General features: G+C 40.1%; 1 long non-coding RNA gene across 1 annotated transcript; it reads left to right on the forward strand.

Annotated features, from left to right (window-relative positions):
* Positions 1 to 499: 499 nt before the first annotated feature.
* On the forward strand, positions 500 to 20,399 carry LOC137471145 (uncharacterized). The gene is made up of 3 exons (XR_010997435.1): positions 500 to 1,153; positions 14,487 to 14,599; positions 18,498 to 20,399. It is a non-coding gene; the product is annotated as an uncharacterized lncRNA (long non-coding RNA).
* Positions 20,400 to 24,494: the final 4,095 nt, after the last annotated feature.

Below are 24,494 nucleotides of genomic sequence, written 5' to 3' on the forward strand. Positions count from 1 at the left end.
CATAGTATAAAAAGAAAATGTTACTTCTGTAAAACACATCAGGATGCCATGTAGGGAAGAGCCATTTACTGTGCTCAAAGCGCATTTAGGACTCAACAGTATGTTGAGAAAGTTAAACTGCCTATTAGCCAGTGCCAGCTGCACCAGAGGCTGTTTTCAGATATATTTAATGGGCAGGGATCCAGCATTACTGTCATATCTGCTTCCATCCTTTGGCTGTCCCTGCAGTATGTAGTGGTATTTTCATATTGTATAAAGTCTGTTTAGTAGTGAAGATCCTCTCTTGAGCAACTGTATAGCTTCAAGACTTAGACAAAGCAAAAGAAGAAACACAAGCAATCCCCTTTAAAAAAAAAAAGATATTTTTACCTGCATAAAGAAAAATAATTTATCAGTTTAAAACATCTAAAGGGGTTACTCCTGCTGGTCTCCTTTTAATTTTTTTTCCTTAGGTTTTAATTACTTTTCTCTTAACAGCTCCACATGACAAGATATCTCTCTTCCCAGCCCAGAGGGAATGACTGAAGCTCCTGTTTGACTATCCCAGTGCTTTTCTTACAGCTGTACTGCTAGCTTTGCCTTCTTATCTTTGTTGTTTTTCCTTAGCTCCTGGGATTGGCTAATAGAAGATCTCTGCTGTGAAGCCCATCTACAGCATGGCAGGGTCATTGTTTTCCTCTGGCAAAGGAGATTTTGTTTGCAACAGGAGAGGATGAGTTGGTGCAAACAGCAAGCTGTGTATAGTAGTAACTCCACCAGCTTTGGGTGTCTTTATCAGAGAACCTCACTCAGTGATTCATACAAAAGAGGATAAGAAGGTGATCTCTGGAAAGGAAGCACAGAAGACCTCTGAGCTTTTGCCAGACCCCAGTGAAGTCCAAGTGAGGGCCCAAGTGTTCCATCATTGTCCTTTCCTGTTAGCACATGTTCCTGTTAACACAATGGGACAGCAGTCCTACTAAGAGCCTCTAGGGGCTACTGCAGTTCAATAAATCACAGTATATAAAATGCAAACCCAGTTTTAAGTCTGATATGGGCTGTGTTAATCTCTGGTGTGCTATCTTGGACTTCAGAAGAGTTACATGCAATGGAATATTGCTCACTGAGCCTTTGCTGACTGCTCTTGTATTGGCATGAAGGATAAAGGATCACAGTGAGTACAGAATATTCTCTTCGGACACAGTGTTTCGTCTTGTTTTCCTGGGGGAGGAATTAGTCTTTCAGTTCTCTTTCTTGCTTTGTTCCCTACTTTCTGATTATATTATAAAAGTAATATCTTTAGCTTATGCTGGGTTCTGCAGAGAACACACCAACTTTGTGTACATAACAGTTTTTTCACTCTTTGCTAGTGTTTTAATAAAATTTGGTTTTATTTGAGTTAATAAGAATCAATGTTTTACTAATTTTCTCTTTAAAGACACCATGCACCCTTGATAATTCTCTCCCACCACATGGGGTTTAGTTCACTGTGAAATGTTTCACGCACCATACGAGGCATAGCAAGAGAACGTGCATGTGAGAGAAGGAGCAGTCTTAAAAGCAGCATATTTAAGAAACTCAGAATTTAGGAGGAAGTCTCTACAGGATATCAAAGCAAATTTCACTCCAAGAAGGTCTCAGTTTGTCGATAGATGTAGCACAAAGGCTTCCTGTTGTTTCACAAACAATGAATCTTCTCCAGCCTTTAAATAATGTAAAGACAAGTCTCAAGATTTTTAAAAAATTCGGCTAGCTTGAGGCTACCTACCCAGCATGCCTCCTTGTTTACAACTTCCCACTACAAATGTACATTGTGTTTGTTTTCAGGCAAACATCAGCTTTCCCAACTCCTGCAATTAACCTCCAGTACATATTAGCAACAGCCTTTTAAGCAGTTTTTACATCTATTGATACTGGGCAGCATGGTCATGGAGTGGTTGGCTCTACACCATGGAGAAATTATCTCCTTGGCAGGAAGGGTGTGGTGCAGCCTCTTCACCTACAGTGCTAATGAGTTACTCCCATCACCTACCAATCCTTAGGAAGCCCCTGCTCTTCAGGTAAACTTCCTTGAAGCCATTTTTAAAGGTAAAATGACAATGGTGCATTGAGTAAAGGTGCTGCCACACCTTACATAGGTCTTGGGGATATAAATGGGATCTACAAAAAGGAATGGATTTGTAAAGTTCAATTTTTTTTGTCCAAAGGTTATCTTTTGTGTGAGAGGGCCTGAACTCCCAACATCTCCAAGTGTGCAGGTGAGTGCTCTTAATGCTTGAGCCCTCTTCTGATTTTGTTAGTGTCTCATACTGCATTTTTCTGTGCAGGTACAGTAAGCACAGGGGAGAGACCTTGTGCTTAGGCTAGCATGTCCTGCCAAGGTTAGGGCCCCTTGCACAGCATGGAGTGATGTGCTTGGTCTCTGTCAGGATGCCGAGGGCACATAGCCCGTGCATGCCCCTTCCTAACCAGCAGTGTCCCATAGGAATTACAGGTGCTTGTCTGTTTTGTTTGGTGTCTGATCCTGTCCCCATGGGTGCAGTGTGCTCTATAACAAGTGTTTGTTCCTGTAGTTTTTAGAATCTCATTAAATTGTAGGTGCTCAGAAAGAGGTTTTGTATGCAGTCAGGAATACAGGAATACTGGGCTTTTGTAGAGATTACAGAAAGGAAAACAAAAGTCAAGATGCTGATGGAGTGTGGGCAACCAAGGAGATTTGGATGGCAAGTCTAGCATTAAGCAGTTAAAATCCACTTTCTTTCAAATTCACCCACATTCACTCTTTATTGGGATGATCCTGAAACACAGTGTTCAAAAAATCAAATTTGGGTCAAGGACAATTTTGTCTATGGTTCTACATTTTACATGAAAACTTGTAGTGATAAAAGGCTTCTGTCTGGGACTGGAGTCTTGGACAATTCTAAGCATCCTCAGAGTTTCCTCTTTGTTCTTTTCCACTCTGGTTTTCCTGGAAGCTTTTTACACTGGAATCAGAGTTTTTAGAAGTGAATGCAATTTATTTAAAAGCACATCTGAGGTTCAAGAAGAAAGAAATTCTAATTAATTACATTCCAGTATAATGTAAGACCAAGACTGTAAGAGAGTATGGCCCAGAGTATGGGATCAGTCAAGGAACAGCTGTAAGCCATAACCATTCTTTAGATTTCTGATGCTGTATAGGAAGGGGCATCCACCCAGATCTTTCCAGTTTTCTAAATCTTGGCTGACAGGTGTCCATCCACACAATGACAGCAACACAATAAACTGCTCAGCTACATTCTGTGACTGGGCACAGAGGAAAATTCCCATCTCCCTTGCTTTGGGCTGATTCACTAAGGATAAAAGGAAGTAGTTTCTTGGACGAGCTATGACTGAACCATTGCACAAGTCACACCCATTTAGGAGCTTTCAGCTTGGCAGTTGTATAACCATGAAGTGTACCTACAAAAAGTATAAGCAAGAAAAAGCCTTGAGTCATATGAATTTTAAAAAGCAGCAAGGGTGGGGGGAAGGTTGACAAAGTCAGATGCTGTTTCTGTCCATCCCCCCAGAAGGTGAATTGTTCTTAGGTTTTCATTAGCTCTTAAAATTCCAGCTGCATATCTAATTTCCAGGCCCTACATATCCAGCTGAGGTATTACTTCCTTACTGCCCAAGTCAGGTTTTGTGTTCTACAAATGGTCTACAGAAATATCATTATAAATCCATAGCTGAAAGGGCCTGTACATCTTAAGTGCTCTATCGTTTTCTACCTCTGAATATTCTGCCAGCAGAGATTTAGAACATTGGCTCTGTAAATGCTTTCATGTCAAGACTAAAGGCAACACTTGTTTAATTCATACTTTGACCCAACAGCAGTTTTATCTTAGGTTATCACTTGTTAAGCTCTCTAGAATGTTTTAAACATAAAGGGGGCTGCTGTGTATATACATCCTGTCTATTGTACTTTACTTGCAGAAATTTGACAGAAGTGATTCATAAACATCAAAACCATTTCCTTTCTGTGCTGCAAATTATGCTTTTCTTTAGCTCCATTCACAGGGTGTGTAACCCATTCCAGACAAAATAAAAAAAAAAGAAAAAAAAAAAAAGAAAATTGTATTTGTCCCCTACCAAATTTGTAGTTCTTTACTGCAGATCTCTAGAGGTCAGAGATTTTTATACATCTGCTTCTGTGTATATCTTTTCATATATACTTGTGTGTATAAAATAAAGTTTTGGTGTGCATATAAATATACCTGTATGTACAGTTTGGGTGCAAGTATATTTATATTTATAAGTATAAATATGCACACACATGTGCACAATTTTATGTGCTGTGGTGTAAATGGAGGACTGGAGTTATACATCAAATGTACTGCAACCTGATTAGAATAACAACTAAGGCTTGCTGTACATCAAAATAATTTACTCTGTGTAAACCCACCATTTCTGTAAGCATAGGATTTATCTCTAAGTTGCCAAAACACAACTGTATTTAAAATCATCATCTAATAATGACTCCTCAGAAATGACATCAACAGAATCCTTTTGGATTTGCATTACATAACACACATCAGAATATCAAAAGTTTTGTATTATTGAGTCACAAGACTCTTTATATCAGTCTGCATTTTTACTCCCAGCAATGATGTTTTCTACACCATAGGACAGATAACTTTTCACCTGAATACCCCATTCTCGAGTCAAAGTCTGATTCCTCTCTGAACATCATGACAAGATCTGAGTACTTGCCATCCCTTCATTGATTCTTTAAAAACTCAAAACAACCAGCCAAAGCCAAAGTAAAAAACAAAAAACAAAAAAAACAAAAAAAAAAAAAAAAAAGGCAAAAAAACCCAATTGGGTGGGAACCTCGAGGGGAGGTTTGCAATGTCTTGCAATAAGTTCCCCAATCCAGATAAGTAAGGACCAATGCAGACAGAGCAGTTTGGCCCTGTGCAAACTCTGTAACTAAGTGCTAATCAGCTGGGATATAGGCACTGACAACAGCAGACATCTGCCAGATGACTTGGCCCTGAGTAATTACTCAACAAGATATGTTAACAAGAGTATTGTGAAAAGAATACTCTGAGTGGAAGAACAGGACAGCAAAAGTTACAGCTCCATCGGCTAGGAGGTAGTTTAGAAATGTGGGAGATATCTAGACAAAGTTTAAATTATCTGCCTTGTAACAACTAGTAATAGTTGCCATCAGCAAGTGGGATACTTAGAAGAGAGATTTCTTTTTGACACATGCTTATTTTAAAGCACTTTATGGTTTTAATAGTTTTCAGTTGGTGCAGGCAGCAAAACCTATGAAAATACAGTATGCAGAAAGAAAGTGCCTTTTACAGAATTAAATGGCTGTGGCAAATGTACAAAACAGACAGTAGGGTGAGCAAGAACAGTGTGCTAAAGTGAGTTGCACCCACCCTGATTAATAAAACCACCAGAAGATGTTACCTACAGCAGGATTCAGCTCCTAAAAAAAGTTAAATGTCTAGTCAAATCTAATCCCTTATGCTCTAGAGGCTGGTGAGGCACCAGCACAAAAGATGGCTCTACAGGTTAATGAATCCCAACTATTTGGAAGACAGCTTAAACAAGAAAGATCTGTACTCTCAAAGAAGTAAAACCAAACACTAAGGATAAATCCTCCTTACTTTTTCCACACCTGCACTAAAATGAAGTGAACCCCATTTATGACCCAGGCTGATGCTCATAGGGAAAGAACAGTACTCTAACACAATAGATATGCTGGAACAGCCAAAATCCTCTGTTTTTCATGTGTGATTGGGTTGGAGGGAAATAAATTCATAAAATACTCCAGGCACTGTGAAAACACCAGGCACTGTGAAAGATGTAGACAGACAGTGGTAGGCATTTTCCCCTAAACTCTAATTCTATGCCATGAAAGCTAAAAAGGTTTCAACCATATAACTATAACCAAAATATCAAGCCCCAGACAAGGTAGACTGAGGTCCTTGATGCACCAAACACCAGAAAAACTTTAAACTGCTGGAATTTTAGTTCCCTTTTGAGTTCAGAATGGCATCTGTTTCAGTTTGCGGCCATAACCTGTAATAAAGGAAAATCATAGCTTACACTGAACAAAAAAACATACTTCAATTTTTTTTTTTTTTGTTTTAAAGAATGTATGCATCTTTTTAAGAATTATAAACAGTTAGAAAGCCCTGAGACCAGTTGATGCTAATGATTTTCTAATCAATGCATGGATTTTTCTTAAATAAATAGATAAATCAGTTGTCAATACTGCGCATATTCTTCCATCAATGTCATAGCCATGAAAAAGGTATGTATATAAGGTAATATACTCCCCTGGCACTGAGGAAATGATATCTTTTTAGACTGTGAGTAGAAGAAATTATTTCAGACATATATTTTGAATATCTATTTGAAGCTATCATGTTGCAGTGAATAAAATATGTTTATCCTTGCTTAGTCTGCAATCAAGTGGTTTAGCAGGCTGATGTTCTCATTGCTTTAAATTTCTTGCTTTGCAGGAGATAAGCCTCTCTTTGCTGCTCACATTGAGCAAACTTGCAGATTTTCTTCAAACTTGAAGAACTCCTGGAGTTCTTCTCTGAGATAATGAGCTATAGTGCACCTTTTGGCCTGCAAAGAAATTGTGAGTCTGGTACCATTCCCCTCAGACAGTGTAGGACCTCAGAGAAGGGCTGTTGGTGAAGAAACTTCACCATCAATGTCATTACAAACAATGTGGCTTCTTAGCAAAATGCTTGAAGCACATGCAGAGAACTAAATTAGCCATGAACAACAACAAAACCCAGTCTATCACCACTTTAGGAAAAAACACCCAGATGGAAGCTATGGGACTAAATAACCTGAACGCAATTATATGGGGGGGGGGTTTGTTTCCTTGCAGGTCATATAGAAAGAAAAAACAGTGCTGCACCTTTGATGTCGTTTTAATAAATATTCAAAGTTCCCTCAATTACTGCCTGAATAATTACTGTGGATGCAAATAAAATTGGGAAAACCAGAATGACTTTCTGGTCTTCCTCAGGGGAATGGACTTTGGAAGTAGTAGCACTGAATTGGATGTGAGGCAACTTCAAAAAGAGAGGAAAGAAGAAAGCTGAGAATAGTAGGTTTTGTAAGCCTCTCAAAGGCACTACGTTGCTAGCTGTGCATGCAAAAGAGCCTACATTAGCACTACAGCCTTCCACCATGGTGAGTGGCCAACTACAGTTTTGGAAATGATACTTTCTTCTCTTTGTGACCTGAGAGAAGTCTCTGTGCATTACCTTGCTCTCTGCTTCAGTGAATCCTTTACAGCAAAATACAGCAAAAACCTGGCTGTAAGAAACAGAAAATATTTGCAAGCCAGAACACCCATGAAGACACTTCTCTTGGTAGTGAGAGTTTAAATCCAGGGATCATTTTGAGCACATCTTGTGCTTTGATCCACTGCTAGGGTTGTTGAGACCAGCCTTTTCCAGAAGCACACCATGATCCCTCTTGCGAATCTCCACAGAACTTCAGCAACAGCACTTCTCTCATGAAAACATGCAGGATTTTGTGGTAGCTGGTTTTAAGCCATTAAAGTTGAGGAAAATATTTTGTACTGTGCTGGTGAAGGACACTGGAAGGTTTACATGGTGTCTCTAAAAAGGCTGAGATCACCTAGTAATATTGTTCTCTCATTCTAGAGAGAATGAGATAATTCTTTAATTCATATTGAGGAAGACATATCTTGCTTTCTTATTCCATCCCTCAAGCTACCAGCTGGACAACCCTGTAATCTCCACAATGACAGTGTAGTAGGGTCTTGCTCTCAGGTTTTTTCATTCATTAGCTCAATGTCCTCATTATAGTTATTATTTCACCTGACTCTGTGTTTGCAGGGATGGTATATGCCTCAGTGGACTCTACAGTCCGCCAATTTTCTAAGAATTCTATCATCACACACTGCATGGACATGTCCTCTCAGTCTCAGAGAATCATAAAGCAATGACTCAACATCATGTGGATACACAGTCAGCTCCTGTGCTGCTGCTGTCTCCCAGTGGATCGGAAATATGCTGGTCTTAGCAATAGTAGAAATTTCCTAAAACTTAAAAATGCAGACAAGTTTTCAAATACTTCATGCCTTGGTCAACCCATTTGAAAGACTTAGGAATACTGAGGGTGAGGGATAAACACTCTGGAAATCAAAACATGGCAATGAAAGTTATCATTCTGTGCTTCAGCTTCCTGGTTTGCATTTTATAATTTCTTCCAGCAGACAGCTGCATTAGGGGGCCTATCTGGGGAATGCTGGGCTTCCTCTATTCCTGTTTCCATATAAAGGGCAGTGTCTGCTACTGGCTCTTGATACTCACAGATGTGTTTTGGGGAATGCAACTCACATCAGTCAAAGCATGTGAGTGACACGGAATTCTGCACAGGAAACAGGGTCCTTCTGTCCTGCTGTCCCTGGTTAAAAAAGACTCCCTTTCTGATTGTCATTCTAGTGATCCTCAACTTTCTGGGAGATTATGAGATATATTTATTATGTCTTGCCTTCTTCTGTGACTCAGCAGCAAACAGGTTTCCATTTACAAACAAAAGTAAAATGACATCCACAACTGTCAAATATAAAAAGACAAAAGTGACAAAGACATTTTGCTTTAATACTTCTAAGCAGATACTGCAAGTAACAGAATGTACACATACGCACAAGGGAATATTCATCATGGGATTTTGAAACAGTTGCCAGCACTCAGGTCTTAGAGAAAGAAATGTTGCTGCCTGCCTCAATAGCAATTGGCATTTTGCGGTCAGCTGCCCAAAGATAAGCACAGCAGTGGCTGTGGGCAGCTGCAGCAGCTGAGCCAGGGAGCCCTGGCACGGGGACAGAGCCAACAGGTGTCAGCCAGGCAGGCAGCACCTATGCACAGCATCAGCCTCGCATAAGACCTCAGGAGGACATGGAGATGGTGCATGCCCTTCCAGCTATGTTAGGCACTTCTCTGCTGTTACAGCTAGTTTCTGCATGACCAGTACTGAGGGAAAAAAGAATGATTAAAGGCAGGGTACCTGTGGATCTCTAACTGTGCTACTCTGTGTATTGTCACTGAGCTCCTATCAGTGACTAGGTCATCCATGTTTTCTGCAGACAAACTTGCCCACTAAGCTAGGGAGAAAACATATGCCAGGCTTTTATGGGGCAGCCCTAGAAGCACTGCTGAACTTTGTGCCTTGGGAATCACTTGGAGCAGTCAAAACAATCCCATATATTCCTTGTCAGCATCTAATAATTTTCTTTATCTTTCTCCATTTTTCTATATGACTCAGAGAATCATGAAACTAATTAATTCCATAGATCAGCTTTCTGCTATAATCAGGTAGCCTGTTTGGCATTTCCTTATCTGATTAGATAACCAATTATTTTCCCTTGTACAGAAAGGTGAGTACATAAGGACCACTCAGATGAGAATTGATCAGGACTTGTTCCTCAAACAGAGCACAAATCAAACTTTTTCTGATGTTATTAGTGGATAACAGGTTTTAAAGACAGGTGCTTATATATTTGTGACCTTTCTTTTCCATCACAGAGAAAAAGGGCCTAAAATACAGAGAGAAAGGTATTTTGCTATGGGCTTATATTCTTTCACCCATGCTTCTCTTTCTGCCTTTCCTAGACTCCCTTGATCAAGAATCTCTTATCTTTTGGTTCTGAAAGCCATTGTGCCAAGTTTCAAACATATCCAATCACTCATAACTTCTCCCTCCTAGAAATATGTCAAACTCCTTTTGCATGTTTATCTCTGATCCTCTTTACAGATACATTTAAGAGCTCCCCTACATTAACATCTCTAGTCTTCACCTTGCTTCAGATTATGCCTTTGTCTTTTCAAAACTAAATGCCTTTTTTTTAATCTCAGGAATGAAACTGACTTCTTACCGCTGTTTTTTTCAATAACTGAGATGAAGCATTGACACTTTTGAAGCTTCCAGCTCATGGTATTTTCTGCTTGAACAGAAGTTTAAGTTTTAGCCAAAGGATGTCTCTTTCACCTTAGATAATGTGCTACTTCTCTAAAGGCAAGAGGCTCAACAGGTAAATGGGCATGAAATTGACAGAATTCAGCTATCTAAATTAGACCAGCTGAGATTCTGGTTGGAGAATTCAAAAGCAATTTGTTCTAGAAAGAATGTACAGTCAGCAATTGACTCTAAGTTGCTTTTCTTGTAAATGTATACCTTTGGCTTGAGGATGTCAAATAGTTTTCTTCTGAATCTTTGTACTTTTTTGTAGTCCTATTTGGGTGTAAGTTCACCTTCACACTACATATTCATTTTCACTTGCACCTTGCTTTTAGGCTGGGTGCTGAGCTGACATGTCTATGCGAGGTGTCTGACACATCCTATGGCTGTCACTGCGCAAGACCAAGTGGCCTCTTTTTCTGCTTATTGGTTTCTCATACTTCAGTGACTCTCCTGTTCATTTTTGGAGGGCCTTGGAGCTCCGCTTCACTTACTACACAAACTAGCTGCTGCAGTTGAGTAGGCTAAAAGGTTTCATGCCCATTTTTCTTCCACATCGCCCTCTCTTCATGCATTTTTCCTCCCTGTCCAGTGGAAACAATGACTGAGTTAGATGTTAAAAGTTTTCAAGTCCCAACAAATAAACACGCAGTTATGAACCCTTGACTTCTTTTCATCATCCATTAATAATAGTATTCCTTTCTCACTTAGTGGAGGACTTATGCATCAGCACTGCTGCCTGGCCAGTGTATTTGGGAAATGAAGTTTGGTGGAGAGGCAAAGTCCCCAGCAAAGAAACAGAATGGGATCTCTGGAGTGCTGTGATTTCTCTTCAGAATTGAAGTATTTCATGCAGTTTCTTGGTTTGCCTGCTCAGGTTTTCAATGAAAAATTGAAATGTTCTGTGGGAAGCAGAACCATTTCATGAATAATTCACTGCAACTGAAAGCTCACCTCTCTGTTGTAAAACAGTTTGATGTAAAACTTTTCAGTTTCTTCCAATTAGGACAAATGTAGAACTCTCTCTGTGCTGTCCTGGGGCTCAAAAGGCAACACAGCTGTTGTCCAGTATCTTCAGTAGCAATAAACGTTTGATCAGCTTGTGTTCTTAAGATACAGGCAGGAGAGGAAGGAAACAAGGCCTAATTTACTGGAAGTCCCCTTGAATTCTCCTCAGAAATTATGCAACTTGGCATTCTTTAGGCCAGGGATAAGGCTTAGCTTTTCCTTGCTTGTTTCTTTTGTAAGTTGGCTTTGCTCAAAGGTCTATATTTTTTCCACACATTTGTTTGAAAAATTCCAGCCTTATTTCCTATTCTGCCATTGCACTAGCTTTGTCTCCTGTTTCCTGTAAATGATATTTTTCACTGAGGTAGATTGAACTATTCAAATACCTTCTGAACTACATTCTGTAATAATTACTAAAGATATATACTGTAAAACATAATTGTCCCAGTTTTGATGTAAGACAGAAAACTGAGACTGCCAGTTGCTGCATGGACAACCTCAGCTGAGAGGTCAACAAAAGCCACCACAGCTGGTTTGGGAAGTTTTGACTGCATGTGTGTTAGTCCCTCTTCCAGCAGGATATAAGCTTTTAATCCTCAGGACTTCCAGAGTTGGTGGGCACCTTTTCTCTTATCATCTCCCCATTTTCTACCTGACTACTGGAATATGGGTAACATTTGGTAGACGTGGTACATAAACCCTCTGGCTGCTTTCATCATTCTGTCAAAGGGAGGAAAACAATCAAAGTGGTGCAGCAAGAAAACAAATGGCCAAATAGCTGTTGAAGCAGGAGGTTCCAACTCACTGGAGCTCAGCTTATTACAGGCCTACGCCTGAGTGGTTCCTCTCACTGAGTGCTACACCCAGATATGGAAACAAGTGTGAAAGTGCCTGTGGTTCATCAGGCCTGGTTTGCTATAACCATATGCAACTACTGAGAGCACAGAAAATAAGAACCTGAAGAGGCTGTGGGGCTAACAGGAGAGAGAATCCTTGACAGAATATAATGTTAATATATAAATTTCCCAGATATTTATGTAAAGATCATGACAGGCAATAATAATTTGGTATTTCAAGCTGACAGAAGATGATCTTGTTTTAGTCCACAGGCTATATTCATAAATGATGCAGCTTAATATAGGTAGGGAAAAAATTGAAATGCTCTTCTACTTTTAAAATATCTAGATATTTTTAAATATCATGGGGTTGAATTAATAGTTTCTCTTTACAGATACCATTAGCTCACGCCCTTTCAGCTATGCTCCATGTTTGCAGGGCTTGTTGTGTAAATGAGGGACTAAGCACATGAGTCAGGTCCTGAATGATGGATGTGTTACAGAGATGGAATGACAGAACTGCCAGAATAAGGAGAACACAAAGGGTGGAAGAAGTCTGGTTTTTACCTGGCATTTCAGTTATGTTTATTTGGCAGAACTCTTTCCAAGAGCACTGAAGTGTCAGGCCCCAGCCAACCATTTCAATTTGGTGTTAGGAAGTCTTAAAGGGAAGCAGCCATCAGCAACCAAGGGCTTGTTCTAGAGCTGCTATATTCCCCTTCCTCTCTGTAGAGTACTTATTTCCTATTGGGGTTTAGTTGCTTAAGGAATTATTCTGGAAGACATGTTCCTGTGAAAGTGGCTTTGCTAATTTGGAGAAAGTATTCTTAGTCAGAATAATGAGATCCGCACTTTCAGTTACTCTGGAGGAGGTACTCCTAAGTTCATACCATGTCCAGTTCAAAAGAGTTTCCCCAAAGAAGATGGTGCTTCATCTCTCATCACACCTTCCATATTTCTGTGGCCAGTTGTACACCTCTGTGGCCTTTTAATCCTCTAGACTGGGGTTATGTCATCTATCTAGTAGCTCTTTGCACACATAATTCACAGTACTGTCATAATTCACTACAGATACTTCAGTCCACCCACATTTTGTAAAAAGTATGATGACAAGTTTTATTTCATTTCATTTCATTTCATTTCATTTCATTTCATTTCATTTCATTTCATTTCATTTATTTCTACTCCTCCTCTATGTGAAAGACTTCTATCCTACCTTTGAAACCTTTCACCTTTATTTTCCACTTTGGTGGCTTGTGCCTCCCCTTTTATATCGTCCAATTGAAAGGATTTTTAATGGCTTGAGTGCCTCACTTAACTTTCCCAGCAGCACATCAAGTAAGCATGCGCTTTATAACTAAAATGAGCTGTACTGACAGCACTGGTCTGCCTCTGGTTTGGTTTGAAGCACTGTAACATGAAATGCTAGGAAAGTGTCTAGACACAGTGCAGAGTAGACACCACATGCGCACTGTTAGAAGACATTAGTAATCCCTCAGTGTCAGTTGCTGTTCTCACCTGTGTTAGTTCAAAGGGAAAAAAAAATTATGTGACAGTGTTTTCACATGCACAGGATGGTTTAAACAGGTTTTCTTTTAATGTAGCAATAAGCAAAACTAGGTAAGGAAAGTTGATTTCTTAGAAATTAAAAATATTGTCTTACCAGTCCTAATAAATTTGCCATTCTTTGCTTCTGTGTTGCATAAAGGTCCATTAATTATGCTGCTGTCTCTGAACATGGCTCCAAAGAACAGGGTGATCACCTTTTTCAATAAAATTGCAGATTTACAATTTTCCAGCTCAGTGAATTGCTGGTATTTAAATATATTGAAAGGCCAATGCCAGACTGTTCTGCCTCCCTGTGCTGCATTTCACTGGGAAGGAGGTGTTGGAAGGGTGCATGAGGAGAGAAAGAAAAGGAGCAGAGAAGAAAAAACAGGGCAGGAAGGCAGGTAGACATGATGATAGGAAAAGCCTTCAAAATCAGAAGGAATTAGAGTGCCTGGAAGGACCTAAGGCTCAGAGGTGGGTGACGCTTGGTGTCTCCTCAACCCTTCTCTTGCTCCCAAATGAGAGTGATGAACATTACTGGGAGCCCAGACAGGGCAAGGCTGATATCTCCCAGGAGGTATGTCCGTCACTCTGGCTGTGAGATGAGGACCAAGCTGGTCTAACTGCCTTTTGCCTCTTTGCCCAGGGAATATCAGAACAAAGCACAAACTCTGCGCTGTGCCTCAAATCCAGGTACATGGCCACACAAACATGTGTGCCTCCTTTGGCTGGGAAGGGGAAAGATGAGTCCATACAGGTTTTTCCTGTAGTTGTCTGGTTTTATCCATCAGCAAATTTGTACATTCTTTTGGCAACAGGGAAGGCAGGAAGAAAAAACAAGTAGGAAAAAAGGTAAAGTGACTAAAGAAAAAAAAAATAATGTTTATCTACATAAAAATTATCAGAAGGTAAAGGGATGGGAGGTAGCAACTAAGGCAAAGCTGGGTCTTATATTTTTGTGCCTCTGGCTTGTGTTCGTATGTTGTGACATACAGCTAAGGAACATCCTGTGTTTGCCTTACCTGAGTATGACAAACAGCCTTTTTTACAGACACAAAATAATAAAATATCCAGCACATAAAGCTCACCCTTTCCTCTCATTGCTTATGGGAACAGTAATGCTCCTGAGGGCACTTGAGTACTGCTGTCATTGGACACCACTGGCGGAGGAAGCAGCATGGCAATCTTCTGCTTACAGCTCAGCTGAATCCCAGGAAACTGATTGAGAGGTGAGAAAAGACTTTGGGTACATGGATCATCTGTTGAAAACAGTGCTGAATTGTGCCTGGTTTTAGACATGGATGGACCAGTCCGGGACTGTCCCTATTGCCTGGTTGTGCTGAGAGGAGTGGCCAGGATGTGCCAACACAAACTCCTGCCACAAAGTCTCTGCAACCTGAGAAAGAGACTGCAGAGACAGAAGAGAGTCTCAAGGACCTTTAGATATTGGCTCCTTGATTTTCTTCCACTCTCTATTTTTGAAACTAAGCTGCTGTGATAATAGCTAGGAGGGTTTTTAGTCTCTACTCCTTTGTAGGAAGTTTTACTGTAAATTCACCCTGGGTTCCAGATTGCACACATAGAATTCTGCTGTGTGTGAGCCTGAAAGAGGAGACTCAATTTCCCTGTGGTGAAGGCTTCCAACAGCTTCTGAGGGAAGTCCTACTGCTAAAATACTACTACTTTAGCAAGATCGGGAGTTCATCCAAATTACTGAGTATGTGTTTGTTTGAATATTATATTTTTCTCTAAAACCTTATTAATGAAAGTCATTCTGTTGACCACATTCTTCATTATAAGATCCTAGTCTTACTTCTTTCTAATTTTTGAAATTTTCAATCAGTCACAACTCTGTGTTACCACTTTCTTGATCCAAATATGGCAATAAATAATTGTTTACAAGGCACAAAAATGTATTACAATAATTAAGGCAAGGCTGGGCTCTGATTATGTTTGCTTACATTGCGGTGGAAGAATATGCATACCTACTATGAAAACTCACCTTCAGAAAAAGATAATTGTTTGCAGATACAAATCAAATTTGTTTTCTCAATATATTTTAGTACATTTGCCAAAATCTCTAACAGTATGCTCTCCTGTATTGCTTAGGTGGATCTGAAAGAGTGCTTTCCCTCTCTTGGCCTCTCACAGGCACACACACATACATGTGCACATATGCACAAACACATACCAGGATAAGTGCACAGAAAGTTCATCAGGCATTTCAGTGTGTGTTAGGCCCCACAATTCAAAGCTGGTTTTTGTGTAGGGGGATTAGGACTTTGACTGACTTTCTATGGCATATGGAGAATGAAAAGTATAATAAAGCATGGTAAAGACTAGAGACCAGATAACAGTACATCAACAGCTAATTGCTATGTACACTGTACAGCTGCAAATGAAACACAGCAAGAGACTTGAACAGATTCTATTATATAGGATTATAGCAGTGGTCTGAGAACAAAGCTAGAAATTCCAAAATAGCAAACAGTTGAAATCCCTATGTGGTTTTTAACCATTTTGTAGCTGGAAGGGTCTTCCTATAATTATTTTCCATGACAGTGTTGTATCTCCCTCAGGTTGGAAAGAACAACTCTTGGCTGCTTTCATAACACAGACTAGCAGCAGTGATGCTTACATCCTGCAGGATCCTACACTTTTTCTCGTAGCTACTCTGCATTGCAAGAGTGAGAGGTGAATGGGAGCTGAATCTGGGCACTGGTGTAGAGCAGACTATGGGGCATAAGGAGGCTCTTCATGCTTTGTCTGTGCTCACAGCATTAAAACATCACCTCTATCATGTTTTGCTGTACCTATGGGGTTCTCTTGTTCCCTCCTCACCAGGCAGCACGGGAAGCAATGGAGCCAGTGCCTTCTGGGCTGCACACAACCCAGTGCTCCAGGGCTGTCCCCATCGTTCTTTCAGAGAGGCTGCCCTAAGACACCTGTTCAATCTTCACACAATCTGCAGGTGCTACTCCTCAAACCTTTGGACATTTGAGTTCCTTCCAAATGTCCAAATGGGGCTTCATCCTGCTCAGTTAAAGAGGGTATATTGTTTTATTTAATTTATGTGTAAGGTCCTTTTGTAATATGATTTTTTGTGGAGGTGAGATGTATATGCCCTTGGGTAAAGGGAAGAATACACTAGGCAATGATGTCAACACACAAAGAAATTAAAGCAATACCAATTTCCTCTACGCTTGCATAACAGGGTGGGCAAAGTCTTCTTATGTGGGAAGACAATAGAGAAGCTGTTCAAAGGAATTTCAGACAAACCACTCCTGTATGACTTTTTGAGGCTCATAAATATTGAATATGGATGGTTGTCAAAGACAGAAACAATTACTTTCCATTTTGTTAAATGTACAATTTACAATAATGCTAGTCTTTAAGATGTTGTATAGTTTGAGGTTTTTTTCCTGTTGTTGATAAAGGCTATTTGTCAAAAATGTGGCTATTAAGCCATTTTCAGTCCCTCATCTACTTTACACATATGGCAAAACATAATGAGTTTTTGAACTGGAAAAATATTTAGCATCCTAAAAATGATCTCTAGGTTGATTTGAAGAATTCATCCACCTGTTGTCCTGAAGCTTTACTGAGATATGTGTTCTGCTTCTGACATGTTGTATATTATAGTGCCTTATTCAGAAATAGATAAAGAATATCAAAGGGATAAATAACTTTTCTGTTTGGAAGAAAACTTTTCTGTTGAAAATATTTTTACCCCACTATAAATAAAAAATAGACTAATTGAACAAAACAGCCTTTAAAGCTGTAAGCTCAAAAGTTTACAGCATAAAATATAACCAATTTTTGTTTAGTCTTCTAAGCTGTTGGCACTGCACAGTCCTTTTTCACCATGTGGCCTCATGCAGCCTCAGCCCACAGCCTTTCCTGGTTCAGACTCTGCAGCCAGGCTTCGAACAAAAAGTGTGTTCCTCTAAGAGTGCTGGTGAGCACCCATGGTGGCTGAGTGCTCAGATCCCCCACCAGGAAGAACTCATGCTGGTTTTCTGCAAACATGCTCCAGAGGCTACAGTTGGTCACTTTTCCTGCAGGGAGAATATTCATACAGTGAGATGCCATTCAAGGTGACTACGGATAGCAGAAGTACCAGTCAGTGAGCCACAACAGCCTACAAGCTGATATATCATTGTATACAGCACAAAGGAGCAACACATGCTATGAATTCCCCAAAAGGCTTTGGAGGAATTGATGCTACTTCAGAAATATATTTAGGGCAACCAAGATTTGAATCTGCCTCCAATTTGGTGAGAAAGCAGCAGCTGGTTTCAGACTCAGTGGATGGCAATGAAGGATTCCTCCAGGAATCAAATTTATCACTTATTTATATTTATATTTATATAATAGCTACAATTATATATATATATATATATATATATATATATATATTTAGTAACATAAAGTAGTAAATTACATTTCCAAGCTCCGGTGGATATAATTCTACAAGAATTGAAAGCATGTGAAAAAAAAAAAGTGAGCCTGGTTTGGTTCTTTTGTTTTCTCCCCAGTACAAATGTGACACTGTGCAAGCAGCTCTCAGATAGCTACAAGTTAAATTTTGTGTCTTTCTGGAGTAAGAAGGCAATATCATCACAGCTGAGTGTTATGCAGACAGGGTGGCTGTAGAAATCTTCAGTCATTTGTGTTAGTCACAGTAGTAATAACTTTATTACTGGAACAGAGGCAGATTGCTGATGTTTTGAGGTAATGCTTTTTCCTCTTCATATTTATTGTAATATCAGACAAGGTTTTACTGGTGTCACACAGACATTTGCTATTAACATGCAAAAGGGTTTGGTCTTCTTGAGAGATTCTGAGTTCGATAATTTGAATATCTATTTTTTATTTTATTTTTGTTGGATCTTGTAAAATATTTCCTTATAATTGTTAGCACACATCATTTTAGCATGTTGATTATTATATCTTCTCCTTTTTATCACACTGAAGTTTATTTTCTTTATACTCTTTGGTAGAGTTTTATATTTCTTCTCTTTCACCAGGTAGATTATAGCTATGCTTGTATTTCTTCTTTTTAATTTTGTTTTCATGCTGCTAAGCAGAGCTAGTAACTTGGATGAATTCTTACTGCGTTTTCAGGAAGAAGAGCTGACTGAGCCCAGCACAAGTGGTCTGTAAACCTGGAAGGGGCCTTCTTCACTCGGATGATCACGTGTTCGTGTACCCCCACATTCACAAAATGGAAAACTGGTGAAAATGGAGAAGAGGATCATGATAATCTGTGTAGACAATTCAGATGTTTCATAGTAGTCCCTGGACAAAGGACGTAAAGTGGAGCCATGCCAAGTCAAGAGACGTAAAGTTTTTTACAAGAACTCTTATAACATACCAGCACAAATGTCCTTCAGTTTTAACCTGCTGGAATTATGTATAATTGATGTAGGGGTTGAGAAAGTCATCTGACATCAGCATAAAGAAAATGTTAAGCTTTCTCAGTTCCTAGCGCATGATTTTTAAGACATTTTAATCCCCTCCCTTTCAAGTGTGGATTTACTGGGGAGGTCAAGGGGTCATTAACACTTTCCTTGCTCCTCCACCATTAACAGGCAAACTCATCAAGGACTGGTGTTGGATAGTATTATTTCATTAATGCACATACCTGTATTTGGGTTTTTTCCTTCAGCCAAGTCCTCATCATCCTATTTCTTTAACAGTATTTGAAGTTTAGAAATTGTCTTTCATTTAAATATTATCAGCTGAAGGCTCCAGTAACAGACCTTACTGGTTTTAGACATTGCAGATGTTCTAGGAGGAAGGAGGCTTGCCCAAAATTGTTTTGCTTGCTATTGCAAGGACCAGAGCCACAATAGAGAAGATGTTTCACCCTGTTGCACCAATTATTGTACATCCCTTTGTGGGCAGTAGACAGGGGCAAGATCATCACTAGGCAGCTTCTTGTTGCAGATTGACAAAACAGATGAAACTAAATTGGGATAACTGGCACCGTATCAAATGTGGTAAAGAAAGGATAGTTCCTCTGCCTGCTGTAGAGGAAGGCTGATACCTGCCTACATATCTATTTTTGAAAGTCACTCAAGGATGCACAGTTTTATACAGCCAAATACCCCTCTGTATATAAATTTATTTAGTCAGTGTCATTTTATGGTTATGTACATGACAAAAGAAGAATGTGACATCACTAAGTGCACCCTCAGACACCAAGTGGAGTGGTATGGTTGACACACCTGAAGGAAGGGATGCCATCCAGAGGGACCTGGACAAGTGCAAAAAGTGGTTGCATGGGAATCTCTTGAGATTTAACAAGACCAAGTGCATGGTGGTGCACCTGGATCAGGGCAACCTGTACTATCAATACAGACTGGGGATGAACAGATCAAGAGCTGGCCTTGGGGGTGCTGGTGGATGAGAGGCTGGACATGGAAAGTGTGCACTTGCAGCCCAGAGAACCAATCATACCCTGGGCTGCATCCAAAGTGGGGAGGGGATTTTGCCTTTCTGCTCTCATGAGACCCCATCTGCAGTTCTGCACCCAGCTTTGAGGCCCTTAGGACAGGACATACATCAACTTGCTGGAGTGAGTCCAGAAGAGGGCCATTAAGAAGATTAGAGGAAAGGAATACCTCTCCTGTGAGGGAAGGGGCAAAGAATCTGGATTGTTCAGCCTGGAGAAGAGAAGACTTCAGGGAGACCTACCTGTGGCTTTCCAGTACCTGAAGGGAGACCACAAGACTGATGGAGTGAGATTGTTTACAAGAGCATGACAGGACAAGGGAGAATGGCTTCAAACTGACAGAGAGTAGGTTTAGATTAAAAGAAGTTGTGTAAAGGTGGTGAGGCACTGAAGGTGAGGTTTCTTAGGCTGCAATGCAAGATGTGGCTGGGGGTGTGTATTCTATTGCCATCTGTTAGAACCAGGTGGGGCAGTTATCATCTGTTAATGGGCCACCTGTTAAAACCAGGTGGAGCAGTTTTCTTTAGCTCTTCCACAAGCCACTGACTCTGGGAAATATCTTCTGTTAATGGGCCATTGCATGTCAATGCATGACTGATAAAATTACATCATCCCATTGTGAGATACTCTACCCAGGGGAGGAGCCAAGCATTCCTACCTAGATATAATCTGAGATTTGGAATACCACCAAATCAGCCTTTTCCCACTGGATTCCCAGAGAAGCAGCCTTTTTTCCACTGGATTCCCAGAAGAAGACCAGGCCCATCTACACCACCACTAGACCTTCAGAAGAAAACTACACTCTTCTACAAGATCATTGTTTCAACACAACTGCATCTGTCACTCCAAGAGGACTGTAGCCACCTGACCATCAGGGTGTCTGGTTGTATTCTGTCAGTGTTGTTTTGCATTTCTGCATTTTTATTTTTACTTTTATTTTTCCTGATAAAGAACTGCTATTCCTACTCCCATATCTTTGCCTGAGAGACCCTTAATTTCAAAATTATAATAATTCGGAGGGAGAGGGTTTACATTTTCCATTTCAAGAGAAGCTCCCACCTTCCTTAGCAGACACCTGTCTTTTCAAAACAAGACAATGGGTTTCTCAGAGAAGCTGTTAATGTCCCAGGAAGTGTTCAAGGCCAGGTTGGATGGGGCTTTGAGCAATCTGGTCTAGTGAAAGGTGTCCCTGCTCATGACAGGAGGGTTGGAGTGGGATGATTGTTAAGGTCTCCTTCAACCCAAACCATTCCATGATTCTGTGATACTATGACATAGAGCCTATTAAGTTAGTAAAGCGTTTTCTGTGTGTCTGTTCTTTACTGTTTTCTTAAGGGTAAGCTTGTTTGTCTTCTAGATGGAAGAAATATGTTTCAGAGGCTACCTGGGTATTTTGGATCATTTGCTCTCCGGAAATACAAAAAAAATATCCAAAACACAACCCATGAACATTGAATATATGAAGTCAGAAAGGACCTGACTTTTGTTAAGTACTCTAATGTAAAAGAAACTGAAATGATTACCATATGATATGTAGCAAATGCAAGTTATATAGAAGAAAATGGCACATCATCTCAACATTAATTACTTAATGACACAAAGCTGATGATATAAAAACTGCTGTAGGCAGTAAAAGGTAAGTATAGTCAGGCTAGTGTAGCACTCTGAACTCCAAATATCTATTTGACATTCTGCCTAAGGTTATATTCTCTTTTTTTCCTCCCTTCTTGAGATGGTTTCCTTTTCATTCTTTTTTGCTTCCTTCAGAGTATCTTGGTTTTCTCCAGCTTAACCCTCCCAAGACAGACAAAGATAGAAAAACTTCAGTTTGCTGCTATTTTACTCTGCTTTACTTAGCCTCTTAAAGTTGCTTAGTTGCTTTAGAGACATTCACTTTCTGATATGTGAGGACAAGATGTCATGAATGAGGCACATAGTACAATAATAAACCCAGGCTTTGACCTATTGCTAGAAATGGATGTGGGAAGAGAGAAAAAGGTTGAGCTTTTCTACCAGATATATATATATATACACATATATGTGACTCTTTAGAGGAGTAAACAGAAGTTACTGTGATACCACAGCTCAAAGAAAATGGGTCAGGTGAAACCTACTAGAGTCTTCTAGAGTCTTCCTCTGACTCAGGCAAACTAGCTACCAGCCCAGTTTAGTAATATACATAGGTTAAAACTTTCTGTGTGATCATTATTTTTGTCCAAAACCAGGGTTACTAGACCTTCCGTGTGGCTACAGGCCATTGTCACATGATCTCAGCTGCATGGCTTTCTCAGTGAGAGCTTGGCTCTTCTCATCCCCAACTGCCCTGTTTGGAGAAAAGCTGAGCAGATCCCTGGCAATTTGCTGAGCTGTTCTGGCCATGATTTGCAGGGAGTCTATCACCTGCTGACATATGCCTGCTATTCATCTCATAGTGAAATCCCTCACTCTAGTCTCTTATTCACAAAAATGGTGTTGGAGGCAAAAAAGGAATACATTATTTTTCCCTTCTATATATCTTTTAAATGTAACCTTTTGTCTCCTGCTCAGGTTTATTTATAAATTTTGGCACATCAGAAAAGTGACTGGCAATGTTAAATACTGTAATTTGAATTAGTGGTTTGTGTAGCGTCCAAATAATCTGAATAAAGTCCATTACAAAAAATGCTGGAAATTGACATTACATCTATGTTGATGCACATTTCAGTTGCCAAGAAAAGAGCAGTTTGGCTGGAGGATCCAACAAAATCTGCTTAGTGGGTCTTCCTTGGCGAGAGCCCACAAACAGATTGCTTTCATACAGTACTCCCTTAATCACTGTAAAGAGGTTTCAGAGAGATTAATAATAACTAGTGCAGTTGTTACACCCACACACAGTGACTCAGACACACGGCCCAGGGAGAGTCTTTACCTGTGTGGGCCACACAGACACATGCCAATATTTAGTCCAATAAAGTTGTCTTTCCAGCAGCATGAATGATAATCTTGGAGGTAGATGATGACAGGGCCTGTCAAACAAGTCCCTATACTGCGACACAGCCCAATATATAACAGCATCTCACTAGAGCCACATTAAAGGCTGCAGTGAAATCCTCTCACTCTCTCTCCCTTTCTTTCTCAAATATTAGCAACACTGATTAAAACAAAATAATATCTAGTCCCAGCATCATGCTGTGCTGCAGTGAGAGGACTCTAAGAGTAATGAGGGCCCATTTGGTTTAAATGAATTTTTGGCCAGTGTTTCTGAGTGCAGGGCTGAGGCAGCTGGCTGTTAGTCAGAAGTGATGCAGGCAGGAGGTGATGAGACAGTGCTGTGGTAGCGGGGGGTGATGGAGGAGTTCTGAGCTGATGCTGCTCCTCATGCTAAATGTGTGGATAGACTTGGTGCTACTGACTGTGCTGGCCACAGCAGACACCCATCCATGGTTTTGTCTCTTTTGGACCTGTTATGTAGCTTAAATTTTGTGGGATTTATGTAATCTCATCCCTATTTCTGACATAAAAGAGCAGCAATTGTGATTTGATTAACCTCCCTGGGAACAGGGAGTGCTTAGGAATACTCTGAGTCTTTAGTCAGCTACAGATTAGCAGAGAATAATAATTCAGTGGCCATTACAGAGCAAGTTCCATGTAGCAACTGGAGTTAAATAATTATGGATTGCCTCCGGCTTGCAGCTCATTTGATAGCAAAGCTCCTATTGACTTCAATGGCACGGGAGATTGTGAAAGCCTTGGCAGGAGTAAGTCAACCATAGCATTATCTATGAAAATAAAAGCCTTCCAACTAGAGAAATAGAGATAAATTGAGGGCAATTAGGAAATATTTGAGCACTCATTCCTACCTGCAATATGGTAGGAAGTCAGGCTCTGAATTAATTAATTTTGTGGTCAAAAAGATATAAGGCTGATGCAGGGACCAAAAATAAAAAGGTGAGCTGGACAGGAACAAATGCAGATCCAAACCAATATGGTTAATCCGACGTTCTCCCTTTATTGTTTACAGACAGTAGTTTTTATACACTTCTAGATAGTTTACAATCATGACCACACTCTCATTGGCAAGCAAACATTGTTTGTTCCTGTCTTAAGGTGGCTAAAGTTTCACACTGCAGACCTATACTAATTCATACCTAGATATCTCAGTACATTGTGTTATACCTTAACATAATTTCTGACTGTGCCACAAACTTATTCTTAACTGCGCCACAGGCTTCAAGGCCTCACCGAGGCCCACATCTGAGGCCTAGGCGGGGTAGCTCAACCTTCACTTTAAACCTATAAATCACGCACATCCAGATCGTGACCCATTTGTCTCAGAAATTCCTCTATATAAGGCAACAAGCCACTTTGGAGAGGAAGAGAAAAGCCAGATCCTGTTTAGCTAATTTGATCTCCTTCAATGAGAAGGTAATCCACTTGGATGAGGGAAAGACTTGTGGCTGTTGTTTACCTGGACTTTAGTAAAGCTTTTGCCACTCTTTTCCACAGTGTTCTCCCAGAAAAGCTGGCTGCTCATAGCTTAGATGGGGTAAAAACCTGTCTGGATAGCCTGGGCTAGAGAATTATGGTGAATATACTTAAATACAGCTGGTCACTGGTGGTGTTTCCTAGGACTGTGTTCTAGAGCCATTACTGTTTAATGTTTCTATCCATGATTTGGGCAAGGG

The sequence above is a fragment of the Anomalospiza imberbis genome, chromosome 3 (assembly GCF_031753505.1).
Source record: "Anomalospiza imberbis isolate Cuckoo-Finch-1a 21T00152 chromosome 3, ASM3175350v1, whole genome shotgun sequence".
NCBI lineage: Eukaryota > Metazoa > Chordata > Aves > Passeriformes > Viduidae > Anomalospiza > Anomalospiza imberbis.